The 18,988-nt window shown below is 38.6% G+C and overlaps 2 long non-coding RNA genes across 3 annotated transcripts in view; both read right to left on the bottom strand.

The window, feature by feature from the left end:
* Window positions 1–18,988, bottom strand: part of LOC139828137 (uncharacterized) — a 211,917-nt gene that overhangs the window by 52,943 nt on the left and 139,986 nt on the right. The gene's annotated exons all lie outside the window — the stretch shown is intronic.
* Window positions 12,338–18,128, bottom strand: LOC139828025 (uncharacterized). The gene is made up of 3 exons (XR_011739191.1): window positions 18,025–18,128; window positions 14,185–14,287; window positions 12,338–12,489 (listed from the first exon to the last, which is right to left on the bottom strand). It is a non-coding gene; the product is annotated as an uncharacterized lncRNA (long non-coding RNA).

Here is an 18,988-nt window from a genome sequence, read left to right on the forward strand (position 1 = left end):
GATAAAATGTAGAGTTTTCTTGTTTTTTAAAACAGTCATCTATTTTTCTATGCCTTTACATTTCTTAAAAAAAAAAAATCTGCTTATTTCTTAGCAACTATGCTAGAATTCCTATTATAATTTCAATCTGAGTGATTAAAAAACTTTTTTGCTTTAGTTGCAGTAAATCTTGTGGTAATTATTGTGCTCTTTCCTGGTACTTAACAAATAATTTCTTCAGCAAATAAAATACATAAATTCACATTAATGAGTTAGATTTTATTTATTCTTAATATTTTATCTATTCTATATGTCATGTGTGTGGGGATTACAGTCCAATATATTTGCCTGTACACACACACACTGCTTATCCAGGAAAAAAAAATCTTTGAACAATTGAAGCCTGGGTACATTGTAGCTGCAGGTCCTTTAGAAAGACTTCAGCTATTTTGCAAATGCATTTCCCACTTACCCTTTTGCATTTTAGCAGTGTTTGAAATCTTTGCCATGCAAATTGTGAAAGAGTCTTTGGAAACTTTGATTTGAAAGGTGCTGCACAAATGCAATTCGGTACTGCTTGATCTCACTTGTCTTTATTTTCAGACAGGACTTAGGGAAATGAAGACACCTTTAGCAAAGAGGCTTTAGATTCAGTCACTCATCAAATTTCCCTTTGAGAAGAAAATGCTCTCACATTTGCATTAATCAATACCAATCCCAGGTTCTCTCCCTCACTTTTACCAAATAAAAAAGAAACATACTTTTCAAGCAGTGATCATTTCGGAGCTGGTGGGTTTCCACTCCATTTTTTTTGAGACAAATCTTTAATTTCCTTCTGCTTCAAAGCCTCACCCCGTCGTGCCTAGAGCCCAGAGAAAATCCTTTTGCAGTATCTCCCACTCAGCTGGGAAGCTCCCTCTTCTGCAGTTCCACCAGCAGCTCAGAAAGCACTGGCATGTTGCACGTCCCAATCCTGCACGCTACTCATCGAAAGTCTGTCATAAACATGGCAGCATTCATGGGTAGCAAACATTTGCTGTTTACAGAGCCATTAACAAAAGGTGTCCAGAAATGTTCTTTCATGCTTTTTACCTGAGTCATGCATATAAAATTAAAGATCTGGATTAATAAACTTTTGTCGCTTTTTGTTTGTTTGTGGTTTTTTTTTGGTTTTGTTTGTTTGTTTAACAGGAGAAATTTAAAATTAAGCCAAATGGATGATTTCCTATTTCAGGTTTGCAAGACAGTGAAATCTTCAGACAATCCAAAAGAAGATGCTATTTTCTTGAAGGAATGAGTTCTGTGGATAGGTTTTACTTAAAGATTAGATTTCTTTTGGTTGAATTCTACAGTGAAAACAAAGTTAAATTAAAAGTTTTGTTATTTAGTGTCTGTGCAAAGCACTGGTTTGATGACTCAGTGTTTCTTTTATTCTGGTAACTAAAGAATGAATAACACGAAATCCCTCTGAAATAAGGAATGGATGGTCTCCCTGTCTGGATGTACTGATACTTTGGCCTTAACACAACCAACAGCAGCCATAACAAAGAAGGTCAAGTAAGATGTTGCATACATCCTATCCAGCTCATTTCAGACCCAAGTCTAAAGCCACTTAACACTCCTGCACAATTTTCTAGATTAAAATGTACCTACGAATCCATGATCTACAGACCCAGATTCACTCAGCTTTCTGAAACTTTGTACCTTTGCTCAGCTATAGCTCTTTAGTCATGTCTTCCTTCAAGAATTACATTCAAAAGCAATAAAAGACAAATTAAATAAAAATAAATTTTATATTACGCTCTTTGCCTGGCAAATCTTCTGAAAGAAATACTTGAAAGTTTACCAAATAGATCAAGTAATGATATTTTCCAGACTCTGGTTTTATCATCATGTAGTTTATACCATGATAGATGGCTTTTGGCCATTATTGGTCAGATAAGTACCAGTCAAAGTACTGGAAGACTGTGGTGGTGGTGTTGATATTGCTGTTGTTGTTTTACTCCTAGTCTAAGTTGATCTGTGTATCTTGAGATGGTTTCCAGTTGTTGAAAAATTACTCTATTTGTCTTCCTTCTACTGGTAACAACAGATGGGCTTGATTCTTCTCCTAGAAAGAAAGGAATTGAAGACTATCTAAGGGCAAAATGAAACCTGCGTGACTTTACAAATTAGCTTAGACATTCCTTGAGATTTTAGAATACACATTTTATGTTTTTTCATAAAAACATGCCAAGAAGTGCATTAGACATTTTAAAGTTGCAAACATGCCAAAAAAAAGATGGCTAGGACTTTCTGTGTGTCCTTTGTACACACAATGTAAGATTTCCCTTTGAATTTTCTGAGGTCACTCATTAAAAAATAGAATAATCGGTGATGATACTTAATATTTTTAACAGATGTTACTGATATGAACGGTCCTCCATAGAACACATAGCTGCTGGTTTGTGGATTTTTTTCTGAAATTTCAGTATTCATCCTATGGCTGTTCTAGTTTATGATTACAAGAACAGGATAATACTACTTGTCTTGGTTTAATCTCAGCTGGCAACTGAGCACCAGGTAGCCCCTTGCTCACTCCCCTCAGTGGGATGCAGGAGAGAACTGGAGGGATGAAAGTGACAAAACTCATGGGTTGAGATAAAGACAGTTTAACAAGTAAAGGAGAACAAGGAATTCATTCACAACTTCTCATGGGCAGACAGGTTTTCAACCATGTCCAGGAAAGCCAGGCTCCATCCCATGTAACAGTGACTTGGGAAGATAAAAGACATCAGTCTGAATGTTCCCCCCTTCCTTCTTCTTCCCCCAGCTTTATATACTGAGCATGGTGTCATATGGTAGGGAATATCCCTTTGGTCAGTTGGTGTCAGCTGTCCTGGCTGTGTTTCCTCCCTTTTGTGCATTCCCCACCTTCTCATTGGCAGGCCAGTATGAGATGCTGAAAAGTCTTTGCTTAGCAACAACTAAAACATCAGTGTGTTATCAGTTATCCAAAACACAGCACTATACCAGCTACTAGGAAGAAAATTATCTCTATCCTAGCTGAAACCAGGACACTAGCACTTAAGTTCTCATTCTACCCCCAAAAGAATGAATGTTCTGGATGTGATTCGAAATATACCTATGTCTTGGGCTTCTCTTGTATTTACTAAAACTACAATGAATCATAATAGTGTATATTTTCTCTAGAGTTTGGCTATACCTCAAGGTTCTCCGATAGCTCCTTCTTTTTTCTTCTTCCCTGCCCATTAGTGACACTGAAGTCCCTTTACTCTGGTAGTGGAGTCAAGTGTCAGTGAAGAGTTAATTTTGCACCACACTCAGATATGAGTATTCTTTATCAAGTACTTTCAAGTAAGATCCTCTGAGCAAAGACTCCATAACTTAGTACATTCTTGAGGTTCTGGCTTCTTGTACAATACATTAAAAATAAGACACAAAGAAAATGAAACAAACAAAAGATCATTGCATTTAAGGCAGCAAGTGTTATTTATACCTGGTCATAGAGACAGTGTTCTGCTAGTTGGCTGTTTAATTTCTGAAATTATGCCATTATTTTAGATTTTGTAGTGTTGAATTCAAATTCAGAGTCTAGTCCTGCTTTGGTTTCATATCAGTCTAAGTGCATTCCAGAAACAGTGTTTCCACACCCATTTTCTATGGATATAGATGGTGAATATCAATACTAAAACAAGAAGAAGTGATGCTTCCAGGAACCAACAAGGGTATGTACAATGAGTAATTTGCTGTGCTCTAGCATTTTCAGCTATTGGCAGGAGCATGTCTGCAGATCTATGTTTGCAATGAGCCATTATGATGTATGTCATAGTATTTCCAGGAATCTCAGCCACTTAAAGGAGATTGTTTTGAAGGAGCTATTATTTGGTGCCTTTGGGAGCCAAACCAATTAGCTGCCTTAGTATTCAAACTTTTCAACATTCTGAGCTTATATTTATAGCAGAATATCCTGATGACACTCCCTAGGAAAAAAAAAAAAAAAAAAGGAAGAAAAGGAAAAGGGAAAGGGAAAGGAAGAGGAAGAGGAAAAGAAAGAGGAAAAGGAAAAGCAAAAGGAAAAGAAATAAACTTTCCTCCATTAACTAGAATGATGCCTTCAATCTGAAGTGTGTGAGCAAAATTCTAGTTATCGTTCAAAAAAAAATATCCGGGCACAAATTATCTCAGGCTCATAACACTCTTCAAAAATAATATTCTTGCTGAAATATGCTCTGTCAAATTGAATGTATCACTTCTGTTCTTCATTTGCTGTCACTTAGATGTCTAGGAAAACTGATTTATTATTACATGCATGTCCAAGTCATACACAACATGGGGCAAATGAATGTTTGCATTTTGGAAAGGCAATAAAAGGGATTTAGTTAAGTTTTGGATCCTAATACTGTTAATATTGTAACACAGATATGATCAATTTGGATATTCTATTTGAAAGTAGTGTTAAATACTAGAATCCATGGAAACTATCTCTTGCTGCTAACTAAATCATTGACAATAATCAGAGTGCACTTGTCGATTGCATTTTTAGACCTTTTTATATATTCACAGTATTATTAAAAGCTATTTTACTGGGGCTCATTTCACTTATGAAGCTTTCAGGAACAGTTCAATGGAGTCACGGAACCCAGTCTTGGCTTCAGCAGGAACTTTCCCAGAGTAAATCTTGTGGCGCCCATCCTGCCCTGGACCCCGCTCACACAGACACCCTGGTTGGGCTGCTAGCACCCTGCTCCAAACCCGGCTGCAAGATCAAAGCTTTGGTAGCTCGCTGCCGTTGGATTCAGACTTCACAAGTTTCAGTCTTCCAGCACTGGAGATGAGCGCTGCCATCCTTGCAAGTAAGGAAAACCAATCTGTGGCCCGGCTGGTTTATTTGCACATGGCCACACAGCAAGTCGGTGATAGAGCAGGGCAGGAGCTGGGGAGTTGTTGGCCTGTGCGAGGCCACGAGCACACCGTGGTGCTGTAGTGGTCAGGCCATGCGCCAGTACAAGCCGAGACATTCTAGGATAAATTGGCAGTACGGTCTCTGCAAAGTTTTACTCCATTTATTTTATTATGTAGTGAGTGATACAGCAAAATACCCTATCGTAAAAGGATATAAAATAGCCATACACATTCACTGAATCTTTATACCATTGAATGCCAGCCTGAAGAAATGGAAACTGGATTAAACTACTAAAAAAGTCAAAAGATAAATTAACATTTTTAAAAATAGGTCCTTTTGTCATCAGAAATCACTATAACAAACATGTATGTTCATAATTTTCGTATTTTAGGTCAGATTTTTAAAGCATTTTTACTGTGCATAATACGTGTACACAATCTGTGCTAAAATGCTCAACAAAACATTCAGCTGATAGGTTGGATAGCAAAGAAAGTTATATTTTTCAAAGAGAGAAGGAAGAGACTTAAGGAATTTTGACATGGTCTTTAGCCTCTAGGATGAAAACAATTCATTGATATCTATTCCACGTGTTAGCGTCTGGGCCTCAGGGAGAGAACAGGACAGTGCAACTTCAAGAAAACAAGATTTGGAAAAAAAAAAAGGACTTGAAAAAATTTCCCCGGAAAATCTGCTTAATGCTGGCAACATGAGGTCATGGGCATAACTCTGTGGCTTGGGACTCTTGGAGCACTGTGCAAAATCTTGAAACTGGGCCTCTGGGTCCCTGGTGACAGCGTCGGTGTAATGTTACAGGAATGCTCGTGTTTTTTGAACACAGGGAAGACTTCAGCAGTTGATCCCTGCTCCTTTTCTCTCCCCATTCTTCTTCCCTTTGCAGAAATGTCATTTATTTAATTGGAATAAATGGGCCACACTAAGTATTTGAACCAAATCTGGGATGTAGCAATATTTGGATGTGCCCTCAACCACAAACTCAGCATGCCCGTGCCTGTACAATGTTGACTTTGGACTCTTGAGAACCCAAGCACAACTGGGGCACTTGAGGCAGGACAACTGGATAAGAAGAAGAAATTTGTGGGCCAAGGAGCTTGACTAAACATTGTGTTCCAAAAGGCAGCTCTGTACACAAAGAATAAGGGGAGCAACAGTTTATTCAAGTGGCTCAACACAAAACAGATGGTAAGATTTAAAAAGAGCAAAGGACTCATGGGTAGTTAAAGCAGGCAGGCATACTCAGGCAGGCACTCTCAGACAACTGAGACCTCAAAACTGATATGCTTAATTAGTATATCCTATGAGACTTAAATTTCTAAAGCCAATTTGAGAGTTTTGGTATTTAAATGGACAAGTAGTGTTTCCTCAAAGGAATCTGACCTTTTTCTAGAAACACAGTTTCATGGGTCAGAAGTTGCCTTTCAGGTAACTTTTTGTTCTGTTTTGTCAGTTTCTTCTGTGAGACTTTACCACCTCCAGGCAGGCTTCCTCTCCTAGGAGGGACCTTTTCCTCTAAAGATTAGACAATTAGTATCTATTGACTTAATGTACTGCCCTTGTTTTCACATTCCCGAGAAGTACCTCAGAATGTCCCTTAGGTACAGAGAAGGAAAAAGTAAACTAGTAAGCCACAAAGAAAAAAAAAAAAACCAAACAGAGGTACAACTTCGGCTTTTGATGACAGGAGTGATGAGATTTTTCATTTTGTAAAATTTAGAATAAACTGTAAAATCATGGTTTTTGGAGACAGAATAGAACACAAAACTATTGAGCCTAAATTTCCTTGTGCTTCTGGTAAAAATCAAGTTCTAGGCTGTAGCAGGTTTTTCTCGTTTGTTTTGCTATAATTTTATTCCCCTGGTAATCCCAGAAGCAAGACGAGAATGAATTTAAAACAAGGATCTTTATTGTTTGCATAGCTCAGTATTCTGTTTAATTACAAAAACATGTTTGTTGTTTTTTTAATTTAATTTTCTTTGAGAAAATGATGCTTCAAATTAAAGGGGAAAATGTTTTGCAAAACTCAACAGTTTTGTGAAACCTTAAACTGTTTTTCTTTATGTTGTCTAGAGTTTTGAAAAAGCCCAAGTGCTACCAGGTTTTCTACTGTTATTTTTTTAAAGGATCAAAGGCCTAAATCAGTCACTGATTATGTTCAATTAAGACTAGACAAGTAGAAAAGGATAAATTTCCTAATCTCATTATCACATTAATATACACATATATATTTGCAATCACTGTGCGTGAAATTGCTCTGAACATGAAGGGCAACGATTGGATTATTAGTCACCAAAATTTCACTTAGAGCTCAGGCTTCCATATTGCAATGAACAGTGTGTAGGTTCTTACTAAAGAAGACAAACATCTGTTGAGCAGGGAAGGAAGGGTCAGTCAGCATTCTTCAAGAAATTAGAATGCAAATTACAGTCGAAATAATCTGCAAATTTACTTCACAGTCCTGAAAGTGAGGACACGTTCAGAATCACAAAAGATCCAGTCAAAGCTTGGATGTCACATGAAACTTAACATTAATTGGAAGAAGGATATCACAAGATGCAAGTTTATTTCTATGTGAACTATGCTGCCACTCTTTGCAGATCACTGGAGAGTCTCCTACCAGGTATTGGCGAAAAGTCTGTGAAATCCCAGAATGATCTTGAACTTTAACAGAAATTACCTGATTTGAAAATTCAGTCAAGAATATTTTATTTGCTACTAATCTTTTAAAACATTTCAGTCTTCCAATAATGAAAAATTAACAGTAATTTGTTATCAGCATTTGAAGAGTCCATAAGATTTTTCTCCACCGTCTGTGCTAATTCCATCTCTAGCTGTGGTGCATTGAAGAAAAGTGAGAGATATTCAACAGCTTAGATTAGCTTTTGTTTTTTGATGATCGTACGAAAATGTTCTCTTTGGATTCAGGAAAAAATAAAAACATTTGGCAATACTGTTATGTGGGCATATAAGATCTCTTGGTTTTTTTACAAAAACAGAAATGCCCGATAAAACTCAGCTACATACACACCTAATCTACAGAGCTCCATCAAAATCAGTAAAAATCAGAGAAGGCAGAAAATTATATTGCTCTGAGTGCTGCCCTTTGGAAACATATCTCATTTGGTCCCATCACCTCATTCCAGAATTTGATTTTCGTATGGCCCAGTGTGTTTCTATATCCCAGAAATAAGTTATTTCTAGCCAGTGTAATCTTCCAGAATCCAAAGTTTAAAGTTGCGCCATGAGACACAAGAGAAGTACCAAAAACTTCTTCAATTTATGCTGTGTATAATCCATTCCTTCTGCTCATTTCTACTGTGGATTTCAAAAATATAACATTTAATAAATGGAACAGAAATAAACTGAAGCAGAACTTGAAGGACAGACAACAAAATTAATGCAATGCAGATTTTGACGACCTATGTACAACTGACCATGTCCAAGCTAGTGATTCACTAAGCATCAATCTTTTGTACTTGAAAATCAAATATAATAGAGGTGAAATCTCAACTTTGTTGAATAGAGTGGGGCTTTTCTCTTTGAATTCTAGGGGCCTGGATTTTACCCTAGGCACATTTTCTCTTCTAAAAGCACATTTCACATGGAATTAATTGAAAAGATAAGTTATATTAAAATTAGTCTATTGTCTTTCTGTCTTTAGAAATACACCACTTACTGTAGACCTCAGGTGGTACCAGAGACAGACTAACTTGAATGAAAGACTTCATTGACTTCAAAGAGTCAGTGATGCAAACTCAAATCGTCCATTTATACATATTTAAGATATTCAGGAAACTGATCACTTAGATAACTTCATCCAATAATGTCCTGCGACATGTATTTTTTATTTCAGAAACAAAATTAACCAACCCTCTATAAGAGGATTTTATTATGAGGAATACTTTGGTACTTTATTTGAAGAATATCATAGAAATAGTTGAAAAACTTATTTGGTCAGATCTGCGAATTATATTCACAGAAATATTTGTGAATTCTGTATTCTGGTTACTTTAACCAGAGAACTAAATGTGAAGATGGGGAATCTTTAAATAATTTACTCATTGTATATATCTAAAATTTGTTTGAATAAGTGTTTAGCCAAGTAGCATGAAGGCATCATTTCTGTAGCACCAATATTAGGATCTTGCTCAGATGGGTCCTCAACTACATGCTTTCCTGAAAAAAACTGAGGTATGCCTGCCTGCAAAAACAGGAGTATTTCTGTCAGCATCAGCACCAGTTCTTGTGTCTTAAATTAGATGTATCCTCAAACACTTGCTGAATTCTTAGTTTTATGATTAACTATTCAAAGCCTGATGTTTGAATTTTGAAGTCTTTGACGTGGAGAACATCCCTTAGTTTCTTTTAACTTCTCAGAGCAATTTGTTAATTCTTTCATGAGCTTCCCTTCCCTTGGTGACCTGAGATGACCTGAATTAACTATGAGGCAGTATGTGGAAAACGTTCTCTCCAATCCATCCTCCCCTATTTCTCACTTTTAATTTATTGGCCACCCACCCCTCTTTTTTCTTTTTGTTGTTCTCCAATTTTTCCTATTTCCAGCATATGTTTTAAGATTAAAAAACTCTTATTTGGCAGACTGTATAAACACTGTACCTCAACAGATGTTTTTAGTGTCAGTGCAAGAAACGGCCACACGCTGATGCGGTTCTGCTTGGCACTGTTTCTTGTCTGGAGAGAAAATAAAATGAATATATTCATTTTACTGCTGGGTTCTTTTTGTCATCTTTTTTTTCCTTTATTCCCCTCTCATGGCACTGTGGCAAATTTGGTGTTTCTGTGACTTCTTCCCTCTTTGCATATGACTTTGTTTTGTAAGTCATCTTTTTTTTTTCAAAACACCAACTGACCTGAATTTACCTTTGAGCACCTCTCCCAACCCTTTAACTGCGTTACCGGGAATATGTTTTCAGTTTAACTTTTAGCCTTTACCAGCTGTTTTCATGTGTCTCAATATCACTATTTATCTCCAAAATGTACTTCTATGCAGGCACATGTATCAAAATAGTTAGGGCCTCGGTAAGTACTATCCACAAATTCAACAGTTTTTTCTATTTACTCAGCTGGTCATGTTCTTGTACGAAAGAGTTTTTTTCAAGCTGTATTTGAAACAGGGGACAGGTTATGTAAGGGCATCATAAAAATATGGCTTTTGTGAAGGCACAGGCATGATCCAAAAGAGCCTCTCTTTCTAAATCTTCCATCTCCTAATCTGAAAGGATTTTTCTGGCTTTCCAATGACAGGGGAGGTTCTTCTGTGGAAATTCATGCCAGGTAACAGCTGGAACAGTGGACAAGAGCAAAACAAATTTGAAGCTAAAAGCTATGATTTTAGAGCTCACTCTGACCATAAAAATCTCTACGGGCTAAGTGTTACCAAATGGTGCCATATGAGACACCACAACATTTCCCTAAGCTTGCGAAAGGCCATAATTGTGGTGCTCCAGATAATCTCATGTGGTAACTGCTTATAAAAATTGACTCTTTGATGGCAATCTCTGTGCCTGATGGCCTAGTACAAAATATCTTCTCTTTTATTGCTCTTCTGCAGGAAAAGGGAATACAGTTAAATGAAGCAGATGGTGGAAGAAAAAGATAAACAAGTGATAGGGCACTTGACTTTCAAAGATCAAGCACATCTGCCACATGCACAACCTCACTATGAGGATGCTCACCTGCCTGCCAAACAGTGCTCAGTCTGGAGTCCAGGAAAAAGGGATCAGAGAAGTCTCTCCCAGCTGACTGCCTTAGCTAGCAACAGTGCTCTGCTGTCTCCTTCACTGTGTGTTTGTTGCCTTCCCAGCTGCTCAGCCATTTTCCAGAAAATGGAAAATTGGAGTGTAAACACACTCAATCTGTGAGTGGAAGGAGGATGTAACCAACATGATCTACTTTCTAGTCAATGCTTCTAACTGCTAAGCCACTACACAAAGCTTAGGTCTTCAATACTGTTTTATTTAAAGAATGAGCCCTGCTCAGAAAGGCATGGATCCTCTGTAGGTCAGCATCCAGAAGGTCAGAGTGGACACAGTCCCTGTACTCCAGGAAGCAATGGGAGTTCACCTCCATTCCTTTCCCGTTCATGCAAGCCATCTCCTGCAGCCTTCCCAGACACTGGCAGTGAGCTCCCTGCTGGGCTTGGGCACCTCATTTAGGTACAGATATCTTTATACTGAAGTTACCTCTTTGCAGCTCATTCCAGCAGACAATCACCAAATGGTGCTGCACAGAGGTGCATGTTGTGTCCTCCTACACAGTGGCTTCAGGGGAAATGCTGCTGCTGTTGGGAAGAAGCAGTGCAGGCAGCAGCTCCAAGGGGCAACCCCACTGCTCATTTTGCATTTCGGTTGTTACAGATCCCTGCCGGACTCTCCATGCGTTCCTCTTTTCTCTGTTTTGTGCAAGTAGTTGAAGACATTACTTCGAAAGCTAAGGTGATGGAGCTCAGGTTGACCTTAGATAGCACTCAGTGGACTATCATATCTCTATTGAAGCTGGCACAAACACACAAGCCTTTAGTGTCAGGGGTACATGTCTCATTCTTCCGGCTGCTTTTCTCACAAACAAATATTTATTTTGGAGAAAGCAGGGGAAATCCAATTCTCTACTTGTGGTTTCGATTCCTTTTGTCTGCAACATGTTCTGCTAGGGAAGTGATGCACAGTGGTTTCTTTTTCAAATTTGCTTCTGGCTCAGTGAGAAGGTGGGTGGCAGGGAAGTTGGAAGTCAACATGCACAAGTAATAATGTTTAGTAACCTTTTGTATAACTCTACCCTCCAACCATCACAACAACTTCCTTTTACTGCTCCTACAAGGGGACAGGTCCCAAGAGGTCCTGAGTAGCTTTGAATTTAGCTGAGAAATTCGAAGTCCTGACCTAAACATAGCACAGAAAACCATCACAAAACCTTCCTTTTCCATGCTGCAAAAACGAAGCGAGCCACCGGAGTGAGGTAAAGTGAAGCAAATCTCTTCAGGGCATTAGAAGAAGGCAGCAACAGGGCAATTAACATGGGCAGGCCAAAATAACCCCCTCCTGCTAAGAGTAAAATGCTAATCTCCTGGGCACAAGCTGGAATATTTATATCCAGGATGGAGCAGGTGTCAGGTTTTTCTCACCCCAGGGGCAAGCATAGCTGACTTATTGCCACCAATTAAGTACATCAACATGAAAGACATGTTCAGAAAAAAAAAAAATGCCTCTAGATCCCAGTAGTTGCAACTGTTACTTGCTAATGACAAACAGTGATGACTGGTGATATTTATTCATGTGGTAGACTTTCAAAGCAAGGAGTGGAGCTTAGCATCCCTGGCTAATGCTTTCCCAAAAGCAATATGACCACCCTTTCAATTTGCTAATACTCAGTTCCACTGGCATTTTTTATGCATAGATTTTGGAAAGGAAGAGAGACAACTTACCAAGAATTTAAGCTTTATTAATATATGTACTGTACAAATATATTCACACCATAGAAGAAGGTAGAAGAAATACTTGCTTCCTGACCATGTAATTTTTCCTTCTACAGTAGCTTCCATTCCTTTCTTTCTCTGTCTTCTTTGATGTCCACTGTGAGGAGAAAAGGAAAGAAATCTATATGTGTTCTTACTTTTTTACTTTCTAACATTCTTACTTTTAAAGAAGCTGTTCTTCTATATTGACACCATGTGAGCACAGAGGAGGGCTGCATATTTACCACCGAGAGGTAGTGGAAGTTCTTCATACCAACCAAGATTGTAAGAACACTGCCAAGTGCAGCACCATTCCCGGATACGTCTGGGATGTCCCAGGGTCTCATGAAACTGAAAAGAGCTCCACATGAATGCTCAGCAGACGACAGGAGAGATGAAATTTCTCAGCATTACTACTCACTTAGCTGATGAGCTAGTGGTGTTTGCTGCAATCATGCATGCAGCCTTGACTGCAGTCTCTAAACAGGACATGGCAGTCTCTTATCTACATGAACAATCTGCACACAGAGATGACAATAACTCCAGGTCACTCAGCTGTCCATTGAAAGAGTTCAGAAAACTTCTGGACTTTCTGATTCTGTCAGAAATCAGGAAAAAAAAAAAAAAAGAAATAAGAAATAAGAAATAAGGTAGAGCCTTACTGGCATTCATAGTGTGGAAGAAAGACATGAAGATTAGACAAAATGTAAGTTACTAAATGAGATGGGATCCTAAGCCAGAAATAATAACGGCTCTTAAAAAAAAAAAAAAAAGTAAAAATAAATAAATAAACACATCCCATGAAGAATGGGTAGGATACAGAGAAAACTACAGTCTTACTATCCAAAAGATAATATTCAATAATGAACACATCTTTTTTGGTAGATGTATCAGTGAGGAAATTGATGCAGGTTCACAGGAAGGATGTGAGAGGGTCATTGGCTCCACTTGCAAGTCTCAAGGAGGAGAATACACCTTAACAGATGGAAAAAATTTGATCAATCCTTTCAGAAATTTGAGGACCAGGATCCAAAGTTCATTTGCAAGAAATGGACATTACTGCTCATTTTGCAAGCAGATTCCCCCTTACCATGGCCCAATAGATCAAAGGAAAAAAAAAAAATAGTAACTCAATTAATCAGATCTCAAAAGGCACACTATTCTTTTCAATGGCATCCAGGGTTGGCCTTGCCCCTGGAGAATGATAACAAAACAGCCACAGAAGCAGAACAAGCCAACACTGATGTCTGGAAGAAGAAAGAGAATTCATCTTGAGGCTCTCCACACACTTCTAGAAATGAATACAACACAGTTATCACTAAAGGCTGAGAACTCCTTTTTGTGTGCTCTCACTCTCTGAAGTCTATCAAAGGACCCAGCAACAACCCAGAAAAGCACTGTCTCTATTGAAGAATGAGCTCTCTCTGTCTTCCAACAGACTTCTGCCTACCCCATGGTTATTTGCATTTATTACCTCTCATAAAATGCATATTTTATTCAAAGAGAAACAAAGAAACTTCTGCTCGTACTTGAGCTCAATCTCAGGGCTAACGAGGGAAATGTGCTCCTAACACCTCAACTTCAGACAGCTGCTTCTGGAGATAAATACCAGAAGGGTTGAGAATACTTGCAGTGTCTGTGATGAAGGGTCTCAGTTGGTGTCATGTCCCAGCAATTGTGACAACAAGACATTCTCAGAGGAATGGCCATCAACAAGATGTTCAATAGACTGCTTCCAGCCACCTGGCACTGCTAATAAAAATCGCATTACTCACAGTGGACTTGTTACTAGGACAAGAGTGACACAGCTAACCTCTTTGGATCCCAGAGACCTGCTGGAATAAAACCATAGAAGATGGCAAGTACCACTTTTTCTTGGACTTCTTTTCCTGGCAGGTTTAATGGGCACCTGGAATCTGGGAATAATGGCATAAAAAACAAGAAATGGTGTAAGAAAGATTTTCAGAGCATAGGAACATCCTCTAAAGAACTTGTAAATTTTGGTGCATGAGCTATTCATTACTGTTAAAGTAGAACAGCACAATCTGACCTAGCATATGTGGCTTCTGAAGACCCAAATAGGGTCAAAGCAGGACCACTAGCAGAGATATTTCTAGAGGTTAGGTTCTTCCTGTCTTTAAACCTGAAGCTTGAAAGGTGGGCACTTTAGAATAGTCTGGAACATGCCTGGCAAGACAAATTTTAATATTCAATCTGTGAAAAGAGCAAACAAAGGCTTTGTGAATTCTAAGAGTCTTCGTTTATATTACTGCAACTTGGAAACCTAATTTTTGTAATTGATATTATGTTGGAAGTCATGATCTTACAAATATTGAAGCACTTGTTTATAGTTTGGTGTTTAATAACCAAGTGCATTAAACACTTTCTGCTCTAAATTTACCAGTTCTTGGATCTTAACCAAATTCTCTGCAGAGTGCTGCTCCAGGAAAACACTGTCCCAGCTCTGATGACAGCTTAAATTGCTTTATATTTTTAAAGCATTAGTAATTTGCAATATTAGAAATACACTGAAAAGAGGTGATTAATTACTATCATGGAGCAAAGCCTCAAACAGGCACTAATTACTGTTGTTGAGCTACTCCCAGATTTGTGTTTCATATTTACTTCTCTCCTTTATTATCTGCTTTTATTTTTGACTTGTTGGATATACCCAACAGAACTGTTTTTGATGCATGCATTGTCAACCATTCCCAGAGTGACTGATAAATGCACACCCATATAGATGTAGTCATGATACTAGGCTATGTTTACCATATTCAGCTGTGGCTGTACTAAAATTAGGCACAAGTATTACCATTTAGCCCCTTGAGTCATTCGCATCACCAGAAAAAAGGCCACTTGTTTGGGTGCCTTTAGTTTAAGTGACTAAATTGAGACCCCATGTGGCATGCATATTACAAAATAACAAGAGCTTGCTCCTTAATAGGCTCCCATGAAAGCCAACGGGAGTTTAGCCATGGAATTCAAAGGGGACAGACTGCACCCAACTAGTGGATTGTGTAATAGCTTTTATTTTTATGTTAAGTTTTTGGTACTTTTTCTCAGTAAAAATATTGAAAACACAAGTTAATAAATCTTCTAATTAAACCACTTACCAATATTACAACATTAGTGTTGGGATAAAAACAAGCAAGAAGAAAGGCAGTTATAGAAGCGGAAAGGAAACAAAGACAAAAGAAAAAAAGGGACAAGTAGGTGGACTCTGTCTTTGGCTGTCAGTTTGGCTCCTTCACTCTCTCCAAGGAGTTCTTTGGGGAACCAGGCGAGGCGGCAGATTTCAAAGGTGTTGACAAGCCTGGCAGACCAGCGATTTCAATTCGTCCCTCAGCAACAATGCCAGGCAGCTGTAAATGACTCTAACATTCTCTGTTTCATGACGATTCCAGGATTAGGGAAAGGTTTTTGCTTAAAGTCCAGTATGGACTCCCTGCTAAGAGGCTCAAGCTTGCTTAGACAGTGAACGCTTTCAGTGTACAAGCCACAAGTCTAGTTTCTTTTGACAAGATAAAAGGGGCAGAAATCTTTTAAAAGATGGAAAAGCACTTCAGGAAGTAAATAAGAGAAGCATGAAAGGGACCCCACTCAACCATTTTTGTTTCAAGGGGATGTATGTTCTGAAATCCTTTCAGTAGTTTGGAAGTCTCCCATCATTAATTTGGAGGCACGTTACAAATTTTGTTCTAGTACAGCAGATAGCACCATTCAATGTTGCACAAAAATAATAATAAATTACTTTGATTTTTAACAAAGGGTGGGCACGTCTCCTGAAATGCCTCCTTCATAGCTTGGGTAGGCCTCTTCCAAAACAACCAAAAATAGTCTATACTTTTGCTACCTGAGCTCAGCATCAGGCTATGAACAGTATCAGAAGTAGGACAGTATCCGTGGCAACAGCAGGGGCGTCAATGGACAGGACCTGCCCCTCCAACCCAAAGAAGCTATAAGGCACTCACATAGCCATCCTGTGGGATGACCAGAAACTCTGAACACTCCAGATTCCCTTTTCTTTATAACCTGTCTGCCTGGGGTTACTGAACTTCGACTTGTAGTATAAGGAAACAGGAGGGATAAGAAAGACTGAAAAACAGACTCTATTTTTTATATGTCTCTCCATTAAAAAAAGTGGGGGGAGGAGTGAGGACTGTTCACCTGCATTTTCAGCATTGCAAACCTGCAGAAGGGAAGAGGAGGTTTTGGCTCAAAACCAAAAATTCTTAACTTGTAGTTGTGATTATTACACACTTCACCCTGAACCACCGAAATAAATGGAGTTTTGCTGTTGGTTTCACTGGAAACTGGGACCAAGCCTTAATTTGGTAGTTTAAATTCTGCTTTGCAGCTGTAAGCCAATGCACAAAGCATATGGTTTCTAATGCATCAGAAGTTAGAACTGCCTAATGAACATCATCTTAGAAGATCACTCCCTTTTATGTATAATTTGTTATGTCTTCAGCAGGAAAACCAACCCAAAGCACAAACACAAAGCAAATATACTGGGGCTGAAGTTAGAACTAAAACAGAATACACAATGGTAAATGTGCAAAACATTTTATCTTCTTTCAGTAGTTCTAATGGAAGCCTTCAAAAATTTGAAGAAGAGTCTATTCTAAACAAATACTGACTTCTTTCAGCAGACTTTGCAAAGTTAAGATAGCTGGAAAAGTACGCTAGTTTCAATTAGTTTTAGTTTAAAAAAAGCCCAAACCCTAAAGCATCTTCCCTTCCAGGCTTGTCCTTGAATAAAATCAAAATGGATGTTTATGTCAGTACCTCAGGGGAAAAAAACATTGCCACTCTGGACAATATCAAGAGAATTAACATTTTTATACTAATCTTTTCCACTGCCACTTTTCTGTCTTCCCAGCAGGTGCTAATAACAAAAACTGCATCCAATGATTTTAAAACACAATGTGTTATGAAACACATATGGCTGACTGACAAGAAGGAATCCTTTTTTATCTTATTCATTCTTTCATGGCCTAAATTATTAACTTGCAGTGTGCCACACATCTCAATGCATAAAATTATCTCTGGGTGTAGCATTTCCAAACTGTTGCCAAACTGGTCACTTAAGGTTGTTCATCATCTCACTATTTAATCTGAGTAGAGTTAAAAAGACACAGAGGGTTTTCTGTATACATACAAATATGGGGTGGGAGAATAATATAAATGGAGTATTTCTTAGCCTTCCTAGTTACGCTTCTTGTTTTTGTCTAAGCATCTTCTTGCCAACCTTAAAATGCATTAATATGGGAAATATTGAGCTCATTGGCTGCCACACCTCCATGGTAGAAATCAGACTACTGCTATCCACCACATGTTCTGGCATAATACCAGGTTCATTCCCTTCCTCTTTAGTGTTCTTCTCCCTCAACCTCATTAAAGCCCCACAAAATTACCTGAGGAAACAAACACTTTAGAAAAAGTCATGTCAAGGACAATCCCTAATACCACCACTTCACAGACAGAGCCATGGCAGGAGAGCAGAGAACCTCTGGGAGGCCACAGGGTCTCTGTCTGGGTGCAGGGACGTTCCCACATGGAAGAGATTATAGAATAGGAGAATGAGGCCAAGTAATTTGTTAATCCTTCACATGATCATGTATTTTGCATATGTTGTGCAGCAACGTACCTTTCAGTTGGGACTGGTTATGTTATGCTGAAGTTCATCTTACGTAATGCTGATCAGTTAGACCACAGATGCTGAATTAAGTAGGCCTTCAGGAGTTGGCCTTCTTGCCCCTGAGTGATTACAGAACCAAGAGTAAAGTGTACCAGGAGTAAAATAAATCAAGGACTGAAGAACAACAGTTAAAACAGAGCTCTGTATGGACTCTATATCCCAAACTTCTCTTGTTTTTCTTTGTCATCTGAGCAGATTTTTGATTACTGCAGCCTGTGTCCAGGTTTTATTGGAGTTCTGCTAGAAACAAGAGCCGGGGCATGTGTATTTCTGAGGGCAGATCCAAGAGCGGGGATAAGTTCAGCCAGCTAGCAGGCACTAGCATCCAAGGGAGTGAAAGAGGACGTGGGGAGGGTTCATAAATCCATAGTTTTAGAAACAGAAATGGACTTGTCCATAATTGTTCCTACAGACATGCAGGCTTGGAGTGGGGACAGAGGTTGATGGGATGAATGCACAAGTGGGAAAGTATTTGAATGTAGGCAGAAATGAGCAGCTTACACAGATGAGTGTCCAGGACATAGTGGCAAGTAGACACTTCGGTAAGTGTTAAACCAAGAAAATCTAACATGTCATAAATCCACAACTACTTGCCAATAGACCCAATTCAGAGATTGCTCACAATTCAAACTGGAGACTAATGTTGTATGTCATAGGTATGTCTCTCATGAGATCATTGTATCATGTTATAAGCGACAGTGCTTTGGGAGCCTTGTTCATATTCATGTGTATGTACACACATATCACACATACTGCACATAGTCCCTATAGCTAGCATATAACAGCAAAGTCTAGTTTTGGTTTTTTGAGTAACTGTAACTTCAAGAATGGATGTAATTAGAGCACAGAAAACCTCCTGTAGCTTGCCCTCCATCACCCAGACTTATTCGGCAAGGACTGTTTGATCACCAGC

Source organism: Patagioenas fasciata, chromosome 5 (genome assembly GCF_037038585.1).
Source record: "Patagioenas fasciata isolate bPatFas1 chromosome 5, bPatFas1.hap1, whole genome shotgun sequence".
Classification (NCBI taxonomy): Eukaryota; Metazoa; Chordata; class Aves; order Columbiformes; family Columbidae; genus Patagioenas; species Patagioenas fasciata.